A 14,783-nucleotide genomic window follows, 5' to 3' on the forward strand; every position below is an offset into this window, starting at 1 on the left:
TGGAGGTGACAGTCTACCTGCACTATTTAATGCTGTATCTTTCCATTGTAATTTTTCAGACCACATCGAGGAGAAACTGAAATTTGTAAATGAAGGCATCTTGGATAACTTGGTGCAAACTATTTTGCTGACTTGAGCTAGGCAGTCTCATAAAAATGCTTTTTTCAAGGGGGAGCTACAGGTTTATGTGGTCATAGGCAACCATTGTATATGTGCTCCAATGAACACACGTGTGTGTGTATGTACAATGTTCACTCTTCAAAACTGACATGCAAGCAAAGAACAAATCACTTGTGTTCATGGTGTGCTACTGTGGTTTGATGCCAGTGAGTGCTGGAGCTTTTTCGTGGTTAGCAGTGCCTTTGTTTGCTGAAGTAAGCTCATGTTTTGATAACATTACTTTCAGGTTTTGCAAACTGTAATCAGTTTACATATATAAGCTATTCAAGTTTTTGAAGTCTATCAAATGTGCCATTTTACATGCTTCCTTCTTTTTGTGAATAGAGGTAGGCAAATGAAAAATAGCCTAGCAATCAGAAATTGTTCTTCACAAAAGGCTAGTAGTGAAAGTGGAGATGGAAAAACACTTTTAAATAGCAGAGGTAGCGTATGGCATGATTACAAAAAAAAAAGCCAACTTTTTTGTCTAGAGTTCAGTTAAATTGAAAAAAAGATCTTTGCATACAATGAAACAAAACTGCTTTTGTCTCCCATGTTGTAGCATTCTGAACAGAATTAAAAAAAACAAACTAAAAAACAACTCCACAAAAACTGATTTGCCATAATTTGCTGAATTCTGCATCTTGATATTTTGCAAGAACAAAATATTGTGTAATATTGAAGTAAGAACTCTAGCTATGCATTTATTGTTAATGAGGTTAGGAAAAAGTACTTCAAGGTTTTGTTGAAGCTTATTCAGTAACAACATGTATTGTGATGACTTGAATATCTTAATAGCAAATTTTTCGTCTCTTGAATAAGGAAGAAATGTAAAGAATATTATCAAAATAGTCTGTCTGACATGCAGAAAATGTTAAACTTTATCACATTGCAACAAAAACAAACTCATTTATGGCTGCACAAAAAAAATTATTATGTCCTGTGTTTGCCTGCTATAAATTTGATTTATTCCTCCAGTAATTACAGTCGCTGATTTTGTAAAACTTGAAAACGTTTCTTTTCTCCAAGCTTAACAAGACTTCTGCGTTACCATTGCTACTGCAATGCAATACTTTGAACTTGCTTAGCAGACATGACAAAAGGTTTTAATTAAAATACTAGTGAGATAAAAAAATATCATTTGTCTGCATTAACTTTGTACATTTCTCGTAATTCTTTAATTCTTGTAATAAAGGAAAAATACCATGACAGTGATAAGAAGTTGTCCTCCCTCCTTTCTCTCCCTCATCTGTAGGAGATTGTGTTGGAGCTCTGGGATGTTTTGCTTAATCCCACTGTGGGCTCTGAAGTATCATTCAGATGTTCCTTGTCGGTGCAGGATGAGGAGTATTAGAAGGCTTCAGTTCACCAGCAGAAGCACAATCCCAGCATGGATAGGGATATGCTGAAATCTCTTCAAGCACCCCAGCCTTCCCAGCTCCCAAGTAATTGTAAAATAACTCACTCTTGAGTTTTATCCCATCTTTGGAGTATTCCAAAATTAAAAGACTATCAGCTACAAAACCAATAGGATAGCTCAAGGACCTTCAGGAGTATTTCTGCCAAATATATGGTAATTCTGGTATGATGCTAAAAATAGAGAACATTGTCAGAGTTCATTAAATCTTTCCACTCCCCCTTTTTTTTTTTTTTTGCTACTTTGTAATAAATATCTCATTCTCTGAAACATGATTTAAATGGTGATGTAAATCAAGCAGAAACTTTGAAGTAAATTGGTTCCTTTGATCTTACTTTGTTACATTTCTCAAAGGGGAGGTTAATTTTTAGTAGTTTGGTAATTATTAGATTGCCTTGATTTTTACTGGTAAATACAGCTTTTACAGTAAGGTAGCACCTTATGTCAGCCTTCTAAGCATATGTTATAATTGGCGATGCCAAATAAGCATCCAGGTACTTCATATTTTTGGTAGTAAAATAGTTGTTTAACATGGTGTGCTAAATATATAGTTGTATTGATGTCAAAATTTGAATTCAGTTAAAATGCATAAAACAACATTGTACAATTAACTAAGGTTTTTTTTTAATTTATTTGGTATATGAATCAAAAGCAACAGGGCATTTTGCTTTTTGAATTGGTAAGGGAGGACTTTCAAGTTTTAAAATAGTTGTTAATTCTAAATAGTGACTAAATAGGAAAGTAGTTTTGGCCCTGGAAAATTTTGTAAATGGTAGATTTCATCCTCTTGCTCTAAATGTTTAGATTGGAGATTAAAAACAAAACTTCATGCTATGTTATTTCTTAATTGATTTCTTCTTTTGAGCAAAACAAGTCTTTGAATTGAATTAACTGGATAAACGGAAATTAGGAAAAAAACTATTTCTGCATCAGTCAAAAGGTCAATCATTATATAGAGTTGGTTTAGTGCATTAATTTTAACCTGCTGATTTGCCTTTCTTGAAGACATGGCAAGCAAATGTAGGGTTTTTTTTAAATTTATATTAAATTCACATACTTTCAGTACATAAATTAATTTTAATTTTATGCCTATTTTCAAATATATAAGTTGTAATTCTTTAGAATCATAAACCTAATTTTTATTAAGTATGTTAGGACATTTTTAAAGTATATATTTAAAATAAACATTTATTTTGCTTCTCAAGGAAAAATCATTAACCATGTGAAAAGAGAAATTAATGTATCTGAGAGTTCCTTTTATTCTGTGTCACTTATGTAAGCATGTGGATAAGCATAAGGATCAAAAGAAATTAGGATTTCTTGTATTTGTGATAACAAGAAATGAGAACTCTGACTATCCAAAGGTGGCCATTGTTACTGTATTGGTACTGTTCATCATCCATCTGAACATGTAGTGCTGATGCAGCCATTATAAGTAATGTGGGAATCCATGTTGTAGTGTTTGCATTTCAGTGCATGATGGTATAGATGTGAAATTGTAAGGCAAAATAGATAACGTGATGCATATTTTTTACTATTACCAGTATATTCAAATTTTGGTGCTTTATTCACATATATAAAATTGAAATACAGGCATTTCTGAGGCAGAATTTTGGTGTATTTTGCTAACCATAAAACTAGAGTGTTTGTATTGTAAATAACTTTTTAAAGTGGTCTTTATTTTAAGATTTCTGTTATAGGAGATCACTCATTGGGGATTATAATTTATGATAATTTTGGTTTGGGAGTGGGGAAAGATGTTTATTAATTGAAAATATGCTTGTCTAGCCTTCATGAGTATATTAATCCACATTTAATATACATCTATAATAGATGCTCTATAGTAGTGAAAGTGTGATAGAGTAAATGTGTTAATCTGTGTTCACTTTAGACACTTGTATTTCAATTTGAAGCTGCATCTCACCTTTGGTAGGGATTGTGTGTTCCAGTGTAATGACTGTTGTAATTCCAGCTCCTTTCAGGGATGGGAGTGTTGCTGCTCTGAAAGGAAAACACCAAAACCCTTTTGTTTTGTGCAGACTGATGCTGTTTCTGATTTTTGTTACTGTTTTAGAGGATGTGAAAGAAAAATCCTAGTATGTTACATAAAGGTGTTGAAGATTGATTATACGTAGAGTGGAGTTTGCTGGTAGCAGTTTACTGGTTTGGACATTGCTGCTGATTCTCCAATGTTAATGCATTCTTTGGGTCTTCAGCTTTGTGTCAAAAGCCTTGTGAGAGACAGATAAACATCAGCTCTTCGGTGCAATGGAGGACACACTTTGGCAATGCTGATGTGAGCTTGGTCTGATTCAGTGAGTTGTGATGGCTTAAAACCAAGCCATTCCACTGTATTGCATTAATTTTATAACATTTCTTGTAGCACAAAGTTTTTTTCATTACAGCGAGAATTTGTTGTCCTGTGCAATATGCCACTGGGCAATTAAAGAAAGCTGAGAGCAATTAATCCTCAAAAGAGCAATCCTAGTCCTGACTTCATGCTGTCTGTCCTGTTGGTGTCACTCCTAGGAGGTTGTTTGTAATGTAGTTGTTCAGATCTCTTCGCTTCTGCACCCCAGTGCCAGAGCTGTTCTGCTCTTCTGGTGTTGACAAGATACCTGTGTGCTTTTCTCTTGTTCTAAAACCTTTCAAAGTTCTCTAGAGTCCCTTAAAGTCAGTTCTGTTCAGGAGTCTGCTTGATGTGCAATTAAAACCTTGCAAAAGTAGACGTGGGGAACCACTGAGCAGTGCTTGGAGTGTGCTCCTTTCTAGCCTATCCTGGACAAAATGGCAGTAACCACATTCTGTGCTTTTCCTCTTTTCCAAGCTAGCTGGGAATCGGCACAGCTTTTTCTGGGACAACAGTATAAATGTGGCTTATACAATGTAGAGAGCTGAGATTTTGAGATCTTGTGTGTGGCATGAAATACTCCTTCTGGTTTATCACTGGTGTATTCCAAGGTTGAGGTGATTGTTTGGGGAATGGATACTTTGGATGAAAAGTGATCTATCTTCTCCAGTAGCAGTTATTCGGTATGCAAGAAAAGATACTGTAGGCTGATGAATAATAGTGAATTTCTTAAAAAGAGTAACTCTAATCCTAATTACTAATAATTAGCTACTCATAATTCTTGAAACATGTGTCTTTATCCCTTTGATTACTTAGTAGCTAATAATAATTTGTATGCCAGTCATCTGTGTTTCCTCATTCCGTACACCTCTGTTAAGTTCTCCAAGATTCCATTCATATTGTACATTTGTTGATGAGCTCAATACTCTGAGGACGGGAGAGGAGGTAGAACATGGGAAACCATATCAGAAAGGAGGCTCCTACTTTCCCTGATTATTTTAGCACTGTGATGAAGAGGGCTAGAGGATGATTCTTTGGAGGAGTGAGAAAAGGTGTGAAATGAGATTTCTAGCGAAAATTAGTCTCTTCCAGAGTAATTGTTCATCTTGTTCCAAGCTAGAGCCTTGTTTTGCTTTGCGTCCTCTCTTTGAGAGAACAGTCAAGGAGCAATATAGAGTCATATAATCACTTAAAAGATTCTAGGAAACCAGAAGGTGAACCTGGCCTACCTGTGCTTGATGCTGAAAGTCCAATCTGGTTGCTTCAGTAAACATTGACAGCAACTATTGTGGCTTAGTCATGGAGAGTGTTGCTCTGCAGGGTTACATGTGCAGGAGAAAACACGCTTACCTTCCATCAGCTCCCTGAAGAGCTCCAGCCACTTGTTGTTCTGTCAGGCTCGTGTGTGTATTGGTCTACCAGCCTGCTGAAATACAGGAAAGTCTTTAATCTCTGAACAGGATGACGTAGTTGCTCCCCTTTGGTACTAGCAAGATCTGTGGGCTGAATATTGATATGCACCTCTACCCAAGTCATGCAGATCCGTGATTGTTCCCACTCCTTTGACGCTGTCGGAAATGGGGGTGAGATGCACAGCAGTGCTTGGATAAAATACTAGTGTGCCAGTTGGATGTATCTGAAAAAAATTAGCTCCCCTCCCTCCAGCAGTATAGACAAGATAAGTCTTTGACTCCACATGGGTGTTGCTAATCAATATAGGAAGCACTGTAGGAATTACCGTGTTACAGTAAACGTGTAGCAAGTAAAACATAGGCAGGGACATTATGGGCATCTAAAGTAAAATTCCTGGTCAAACCTTGAATTGCCCAGGGTGTGGGGCATGAATTTCCCCCTTGCCACAGGATCCTCAAAGAAGATAGAGCACATAAGCAATTTTGTTTCTAGATTTTGTTCAAGTGGGAGTAGTGGTGTCATTTCTCCCTGGAAATCCTTGTAACTTATTCATCAAACTTAGTCATACCTGGCACTTGTAGGGAAGAGAGATTGTTCAGAGTATCTCAAAAAATGTTTTGCCTTATGTTGAGAGGTTTGTTTGCTTTCTGCCCAGAACTCTCATATTTCCTGGTTTGACCTGCTCCAAGAACCTACTATCAAAATAACTGACAATGTTTTAAAAGCAATACCAAGAAACCAAATGTTTACCTGCCCTCCCCCCTGCCTTTTTTTATTTTCTCAGAAAAAAGCTACGGATGGTTAGGTAAAGACATGCACATATTTCAGTAGTCCAGCTTTGGCTGAAGAAACTTGGGCTATTGATGATTTTTTGGATGGTGCCAAGGGCTCATGTGCCTTCCATCTCAGAGGGATCTGGAACTGAAAAGGTCATCAAAATGCTGATACTCAGGGCAGCTTTCTGGTTATTCTGGGTCTTAGTTAAGCCAAACATGAAATGTCATCTCCTTCAGCTCTAGAAATACTCATGTGACTCACTAAAGCAAAGGGCCCTGCAAGTATTTGCCCGGTGGTGCCAGAAGAAGCGACATGTTTGTGCAGTAGTGTTGTATTCTTTGTAACTTCCTTAGTGTCTAAGGATGGTGTGTTGGATGGCCCAGAAGCTCCAAGCCTGTTAGTGGACATTCTTGCTGTAGTAGGCAGGAGCAGGGTTTCTTCTCAGCCACATGCCTGGGATTTCTTGTGTGCAGTCTTTTGAGCCTTTCTGAAGCACGTGGGACTCCTCTATACAATCATGGCTTGCTTTGCCAAGGTCTAACTAGCCCTTCATGCGAATCATGCATTTTGTTGTCTTTTGTGTTTTGTAGAGATTGAAGACTGAAGCAATTGCTGAGCTGAGAGCTCCCTTGTGACACAGAATTGCATTTCTCATAGAAAGAAACTGGCACTTGAAATCATAAAAGATGGATTTTACTTTTATTTTAATTGTTCTGTCCTTGTGCCCAGCTCTGTTTTACACTTTAGGGGAAACATGATATTCTTTAGATATCCGCAGAGTTCTTGAATAAATTAATGCAGAATTTGGAAAACAAACTGACTTTGTTTATTATCAAAGCAGAAGCTGCCTCAGCACTAACTCTATCTGCATAGCTAAGACCAGTATAGCTCAGATGTGTTCAAATCAAATGCTTCTTCATCTTCTTAAATAAGTTGTCTCACTGATTTGCAGAATATCAGCTTGGTTCTTTATTATACAATATACAGCTTCTGTGAGCTAGATAGTCACCAAAGGTAACATTAGACACTGAGCAAATAATTGTTTCCTGTCACACTGCATTAGTAACTGGGAAGAAAGTGTTTCCTAATTTGTATTTGTGCAGAACTAAATATAGCTCTAGTGAAGCTTAACTTCAGCTCCAGCCGTTCAAGTCCCTAAGAAATTGAGTACCGTGCTTGTCAGTCACTGGAAAAATTACTCCATGTGTGTCTATGCTCCTTGCCCTCCCACTTTGTGGTTTTATAATCTTAGAGACTTGAATGTGAGGCTGTCCAAACTCTGAGAAAATCCTGATAGTCCTGGGTTATTGCTGTCTGCAGGAACTATGGCAGAATTTTTTTTCTACTAGGAGTTTGAGGATATCAAGCCCTGACTTCATTCCCCTTTCCATATTTAGCAAGGACAAGGTTAGATTGCCCTGCCATTGTGTTTTCCAGCAAAAACTGCTCTGGCTTTTCATCTAAAATCTGAAATTTATTAGTTCTTCTACTCTAGTTTTCTGTAGAGCTGATAGCCTGATGCACAAGATCTTAAAAAAACTGTTTAAGAAGTATTCAGATTGGGATGTACCAGTGAAATCATGCTGGTAAGAAAAATCTGATGTTAGAGAGAGATATATTGAATAGATTGTGTCTCCTCCCTGGAAAACATACACGTTTGTGTCTGTGCCTTGGTATTGAGTCTGGCAGCTGTGGGATAACAACCTTCGTGCTACATTTGCACTGAAAAGGCAGCACTGCTTCCTGAGGTACTGGAAATGCCAAGTGCTGCATTTCAGAGCTTGAGTCTTTCAGCTGGAATCTGTGAGGAGAATGCTTCAGGTTCATCTCTTCCAGTGAGGCTAAGTGTGAGCCCCAGGCTCAAAATAGTTCCATTCTTTTTTTTGTATTAATTTGAGTTCATTAATATAAGCTCATCCTCCCTGGCTGTCTCTGCTGGATGCTGAGCAGGAGGAGTGTTCTTGAAAGGTCTGAGGGGTCTTCCATCCAGAGTTTGTAGAAAACAAGACAGTACTTCATCATTCATCTGTGTCACTTCAACCTTAAGTGAACTATTAACTTGTGCATTTTATCTGTGCTCTGCCCAGTTCCATCAGTGTTCTGCCCAACTTTCTCTTGTTATCGGTGATGCACATAATTAGGAGGAGGTTGTTGCTGGTGGGGAGGAAGAGGAATCCCATATTAGCTGTCTGTCTGCACCTGTACCTCTTAATACAGAGAGATCCTTTGAAGAAGTGATCTAAAGAAATCCAAAGAAAATTGCCAAGGTTTGTAACAGCTTTCCTCCTGGCAGTCTGTGGTTTATTTATACTGTAGGATGTGACAGGCAATTCCTGGTGCCTCAGCTCTGTCTGAAGTGTGAGTGATCGCTGGAAATGCGAGTGGTTGCATTAGCAGCTTTCTTCCCTCCATTGGGGAGAAGTTTTGAGATTGAGCTCTCCCCTCACTGAGATCTTTGAAGTTTGGATCTTTAAAATCATTCTCCACGCCAAAGACCTACTAGTGCAGTTGTCATCCTTCCTGTCTAAGGAGAACAGGACCAGCCTCTCGTCAGAGGCCATTAAAGCTGCTCGTTTCATCTGCCGGAGAGGTCAGCAGAGAAAGACATAAGTAAGTAATTATTCCCTTCCTCTCCTCCCAGTAGCTGAGTGAGCTCTAGAAGTTGAAACATCATTAAATCTCTGAGCAGTGTGGACAGTCTGCAAACCAGCCATGGAGCCCATGTCACACGGCAGAGGGAGGGCTGAGTAACAGGTGGTATTTAGAAACTAATTAATATTTGTGAATAACAATGTGCTGTTAGTAAGAAAACAATTCTGTCTGCTTGTGAATATTTATGATGATGACTTTCAACACTGCTTGGATCATGCAATGCTTTTCCAGCTGCTGCACCTCCTCTTGTGTCACAACATTTCACACCAGGGTGAAAATATTCTCTGCTGTGTGGATCCATCCCACAGGACAGTAGCTGGCTGAGCAGCACTGTGGATTACACACTCTTGAAAGAATACTCTCACCAGTTCAGTATTAGTGGAACTAGATCTCAAACATTTGAAGTATTCTTTGCTGGTGGAGTAAGCCATACAAATTAGCTTGAGAATTCATCCCATTAAGAGCCAAACCATGCACAGAGGTAGTGCTATGTTTGAAGAGAAAGCAGGTGTTAAAGGTTGTTCTACCTCTTAATGTTGTGTGTGAGTGTTTTACAGTAGATCAGACTTGCCTAATGTAATCTTCGTAATGCTTTCATTTAAAAAGCTCCCTGTGGTTTGTATTTGTTGAACTGAAAAAGCAGAATCTACTTTGTAGCTTGGTGAGGCGGGGTGTTCTATTGAACATGTGTTCAGACTGTCATTTGGGAAAGATAATAGATTTTTAACCTCTGTCACTGTTAGACTGAGGTATTTATGGAGCTCTGTTGAAGCTGTGCATCAGCAGGTAACCTTGTGATACAGGTTTTTCACAATTTGCCATTTTCTTGTGATAAGTTGCGCCTTTTCTTGGCCCCTTGCAGTGCCTCTTGCAGCGTCAGCCAGCATGGGAGCTCACCAAGAGATGAGGAATTCCTCGCTGTTGTTGATGCTGCACGGAAAGCTCATCATTGCTGGTGTTGTCTGTTCAGTAAACACTGTCTCACAGATCGAAAACTCTGCCTTGAAGAGTTCCAGAAAATATTCCTGGCTTGGCACATGGAAACTGGCAAAACCCATGGAGATAGTGTTCATGTTTTCAGCAGCAGAGGTGTCCAGGTGCAGCTGGAGGTGCTGGGCTCTTGTTCAGGGTGCTGCAGGGGACGTGCAGCATGGCACTTTGTCTTGGCAGCCTCCCCACTGCTCCTGATGGCCTTGAATTTAACTTGTGGCAGGGGAGAAGCTGTATGTACTTCAGTGTGCTAAATTAGCAGATGGAGACTGCAGCATGCTGCACAGAGGAGGTTATCTCCAGTGAACTGCCATCACCACTTTTGTCACTGCTGATAAATTTTTTGTTCATCTTTAATCCTCAGTATCAAGTACCTAATGTTTATATGCCCCTTCCCTATATAAGCAGAACCTCTCCTTTGTAAAGTCACTTAAGACATCCAAAACTGAATCAGTGTAAAATTTTAAATACATCTGTCAGATGAATAGACACAAAGAAATTCAGAGCAGAAGTGATCGCTTCGGCGTGCACAGATCCACTTCTGGCAGGGATTTCCAGGAATCCTCAATTGCTCATTAAACACTGCTTAATATGACAGAGAATATTTTCTAACCTCTTAATCTTAAAATTCTTTGCTCCATCTTAATATTTTTAATAAGAAGAGGTTGTATGGGGTTTTTTGGTTGGGGTTTCTTTTTTTTTTATTTGTTTGTTTTGTTTTGGTTGTTTGTTTTTTATTTTTAAGTGACATGTTTCCACTTCCTATTCTAGCAGTAGTGTCACTGTTGTGTAGCTGAGAATAGTTGACTTGAACTACCCCTGTTACACACATGTAAAAAGCTACTTAAGCTTTTGGGAGAAAGAAGTTTATAGTGAAATACATGAATGTGTACCATGAATGACTGCAACTGTGTGTTAGAACTATAGTAAATTCTATAGGGTTTCCAAGGATTACGTTTAAAAGAATTCATAAAAAGCAATATAACAATTAGCAGCAGAGTCCGATATATTTAAATGAAGTCATTAATTTAAAGTGTTGGCTTACAGAAATTTCAAGCGTTTTTATGCATTTAATAAAGGGTTGCTTTTTAAGTAGCTTAAGTATCCTTCTCTGCATGCAACGTGTCCTGGGAATTAACAAACCACTTACTGCTGGATGGATTCCACTCAGATGCAACTGCCATTCCTGCAGCAAAGGCTGATAAAGAGAGTGGAAAGAGCCAGTACTGAAATGGTCATCCTGTTAGTCCGGGGGAAGGGAGAAAAAAAATCTGTACCATCTCTCTTCTGTTTATTTAGTATGCTGATCTGTGCCATGGGCATCAAGGTGGATGCGTACATGCCTTAAAAGAGGGCTTTCTTCAAATTTCAGGGAGCCTGGCAGGAGGCGCCAGGGTGTTTGTCTAAAATTCTCTCCTGAGGGATGGAGATCAGCACTGTGAGACAGCTGAAGGTGGAAGTTGGTGATCTGATACTGAGGGAGAGGTGCTGGGATATAAAATTGTGAAAGGAGGAAAAACTCATGACATCTTCTAGATAAAGAAGTTCGCAGGGATAGAAGAGAGAAGGACAGTGTAGTCAAAGTTATGGAAAACATACTAGGGAGCATTGTGCATAGATATTGGCAGGGTAAGACCTCCAGGTTTAGAACAGGAGCACGCTCAGAATAATTACAGTGAAGGCTGCCAGTGTGTGCCAGAAGTAAATATAGTAGTGTAAGCACTGCTACAGAGTCATTGAAGTCAATGCTGCATAACATAAATTGCATAATATATTTATTTGTGAAGGTTATTAGAGCACAGTTTTAAATGGATCTGAGTCCTTGGTAAGGTGAGTGTATTCTGGTTCCCTGGGCTGAGGTTTCCAATACATCCCAGTCTGATCTGGGGGCAAACTGCCAGCAAGAGGGGGGAGGTTGCTGTTCCCCTCCTGCCAGCTCCAGTGCTTGTCTGAGCAGCTCCTGAGCTGGTTCCACACAGAGTGCCAGGAGGAAAGGAACTGCCCTCTGCCTTCAGAAATGGAAAAAACTGGGGGTATTTTTGTTGTCCTGGTCAGCTGAGTTGTTGAGGGGATGAGAGAGGATCTCCAAGGAGTTGTTTGTATGAGGGAGCAGATGGAGGTGTTTCTGAGCCACAGGGGACACTGGGCAGGCAGGCTGTTCAAGCCTCATGTCCCACCTCAGAACTGGAGCAAGCCCTCTCCTACCAAGGCTGTGATGATCAGTGCATGATGCAGCAACCATCAGACACCCAAATTTCAGGGCACTATCACACTCTCCATAAGAGGACTGAAACTGTTTACAAAATGCGTACTTTGTAAATGATAAAGACTAAATAATGTATTCTGTGCATTTGCATAATTTTGAATCACTTATCCTTCTGAGGGCTGTAGTCATTTGGCTCATGTTAAAATATGCTTAGCGGTGGAGTTGAGCTCAAGCCATCAGCTGTGGGTTGAGTTGACACTGAAGATGGGATTTATGTTTTTGGGGAGAGACCATGCAGGATCCCTGTGATGTCCCTGGCACCACAGAGCAGTGTCCTGAGGGCTCAGAGGTGAGACAGGTAGGAGCCATGGTCAGTGCTGTGAAAGGTCAGGGTGTCTTTCAGAAAGGCCTTGAGACCCAGAGCAGTTGAAGTGGGACATAGCTCCATGGTGATGGCATGCCAGGTCTTAACCTTAGAAGGCATTCGGAGAGAAGCTTCTGTTCTGCACTGGGTGAGATGGAGAGGGTTCCCAGCTGAAAATGCTGGAGAAACACATGTTTGGGCAGGTGCAAGGTGACAGTGGGCCACAAGGATGGGGTTGGGCAGAAGATGCTGATGTGGGGTGATAAGAACTTGCTTGATTTGGGTGGGAAAATGAGCCCTGACAGGGAGGTGGTGTAATTCATTTTTTATTGTCAGGGAAATAAATGTCAGGGATAGGGAAAAGCTGTGTAAGCTGCTGGATCAATGTTGGCATGAAAACAAATGGATAAAAGCTGTTCAGGAATAAGTGTTAGGCTGAAAGTTTTTTAACTAGTGGAGGAGCTCAGCTCTGCAGTTAGAATTGGATGTGGAGGCTGAGGAAGAGCACTGTCAGTATGTGGGGCTCTGTTGCTGTGACTGGGGTTCTTGGATGTGATACCTGTCGTGGAGGGCTAGGCTAATGATCTGTAAACATCTTTCCTGCTTGCATCTGGTGGTGGATTATCATGATTGTGTCATGTGCAAGGAGAAAAGGGGGAATTGTCCCTTGCTGTCATGGTTTTTCAAGTGCTGCATGGGAATATGTGCTGAACTGAACTGCTTCTTCTCCAGGGTGAAGAATTCATGTCATTAAGCAAAGTTTTAATTTTTGCTGTACCTTTAATCTGTGAATGTCTCTGCTGTTTTGGTCACTTCTGACACTTACTCTTATGTTGTTTGCTTTTCCCCTAGGTATTTTTATGGCCTCTGTCACAGTGGTGTCTCAGTGTCTTCCAGGCATTTATGGATTTATTCTGAGAACGTTCCTGTGAGGTAAGGAAATATTATCACTTGGTTTTACAGACTGGGAACTGAGGCAGAGGGAGACAAAGGTTGCCAGGAGTCTTGTAGCATAGCCAGCAGTTAAACCCTGATTGCCAGCAAGTTCATTATCGTCCCGATCCCATACCCAGCTACCTATCTCTGGCTCTTTTTCTTTCTTCCTCTTTTTACTTCTTTGTTTTTTTCTTCCCTTGTCTGAGTTTTAGTAGCAATAATCTGCAAGGAGCTGGGAGGACCTGTGGAAAATATGATTAGGGATACTGGTGTCCTTTTTTTAACATTGTTACTTATGAGTTGAAATTCCTTTCTATAAATATCAGCAGATCTGTTTATGTTAAATGATTAGCATGTTTAGACTTCCACAGATAAGCTGCTGTGCCTTTTTGAGTCAGTAACTCCTTTATCCTACCTGTCTAGGCTTGTGGCTGTTGAATTCTTACCTTGCCTATTGCCTAAGCTAATGCCATCCCAATCACCTAAAGCAGTGCCAAGAATTTCATCATCCATGCAAAGATCTGATTCATGTCAAGACAGGTGTAAAGTTTCTCAAGCACACTTATGTATAATTACTGTTTAACTTTATTTTTCAAAGATCTTTCCAAGCCAGCTAAAATGTGCAGGTTTGAGCTCCCAGATTCTCCCAGAAATTGGATTTCAGTGCCTGATTAGTGATGCTGATCCCTTTCAAAAGTATTGCCAAGTTCCTGACACATGTGTGCTCTGAATTATAATTTAGATCATAAAATCAAATATCATGAATAAGAGATTGAAAAGTGTCTCTTTTCCCCCTTTTAAGTGAGGAATTTTTTAAGTTTGGTCTCCCTTGAGCCTTTTTTTCTCTTTGAGATGGTATTTAAAATGTGACTTTTACTACCTAAAGAATTTTCTTAGAGTTACAGCAGTGTTACAAGTTAGAAATACACCAGCAGACTCGTACAAATATTTTTGTTTGTTAAAATCATCAATTATTAAAAATATAACAAACATTGCAAAGAAATACTTAATACTATCTTTCTAATTTCACAATCTGTAAAATACAAGTACTAGATCACATTTATGCTCTTTATTAGTGTGTATTACGTGTTCTTGTGTCCCCAAGAATAAGGCCCTAATGACTCATGACCTGTCTCAAAGTGTACTAAATAAAATTAAAGAGCTGGCCAGTGACCTTAACAGACAATTAGTCTTTATGTCACTCAGCCTAGTATTTGTTGAGTGTAGAAGAGTAGCAAAAATTCATTAGCTAAGATGCTGATGCTTGAAACAAGCAAGATTTCTCTAGCATCAGAACTGGTGTTGCTGCTTAAGTGGAGATGGAAGCACAAATGATAGGAATGTCTGTGTGTGTGTGTTTGAAAGCACTCCTGATGTGGTCCTGGGGCAGGGAGAAAGCTGCTCCAGGGCCTTTGGGCTCAGAGCCTTGTGGAGGAGATCCTGCCAGCACCTGGTGCTGGGCTGGGCAGGGGCAGTTGGAGATGGTGCTCAGGGTTTGGCATGTGCTGCCTGACAGGTT

General features: G+C 39.7%; 1 protein-coding gene across 13 annotated transcripts in view; it reads left to right on the forward strand.

Annotated features, from left to right (window-relative positions):
- PTPRF (protein tyrosine phosphatase receptor type F) overlaps positions 1-14,783 on the forward strand; it is a 374,918-nt gene that overhangs the window by 75,797 nt on the left and 284,338 nt on the right. For all 13 annotated transcript variants that reach the window (XM_054515796.1, XM_054515799.1, XM_054515805.1 and 10 more), the window contains exon 2: positions 13,181-13,261. The gene's annotated coding sequence lies outside the window, so the exon portion shown is untranslated. The remainder of the gene's footprint in view (positions 1-13,180; positions 13,262-14,783) is intronic.

Source organism: Molothrus ater, chromosome 9, assembly GCF_012460135.2.
Source record: "Molothrus ater isolate BHLD 08-10-18 breed brown headed cowbird chromosome 9, BPBGC_Mater_1.1, whole genome shotgun sequence".
In the NCBI taxonomy this organism is placed as follows: Eukaryota; Metazoa; Chordata; class Aves; order Passeriformes; family Icteridae; genus Molothrus; species Molothrus ater.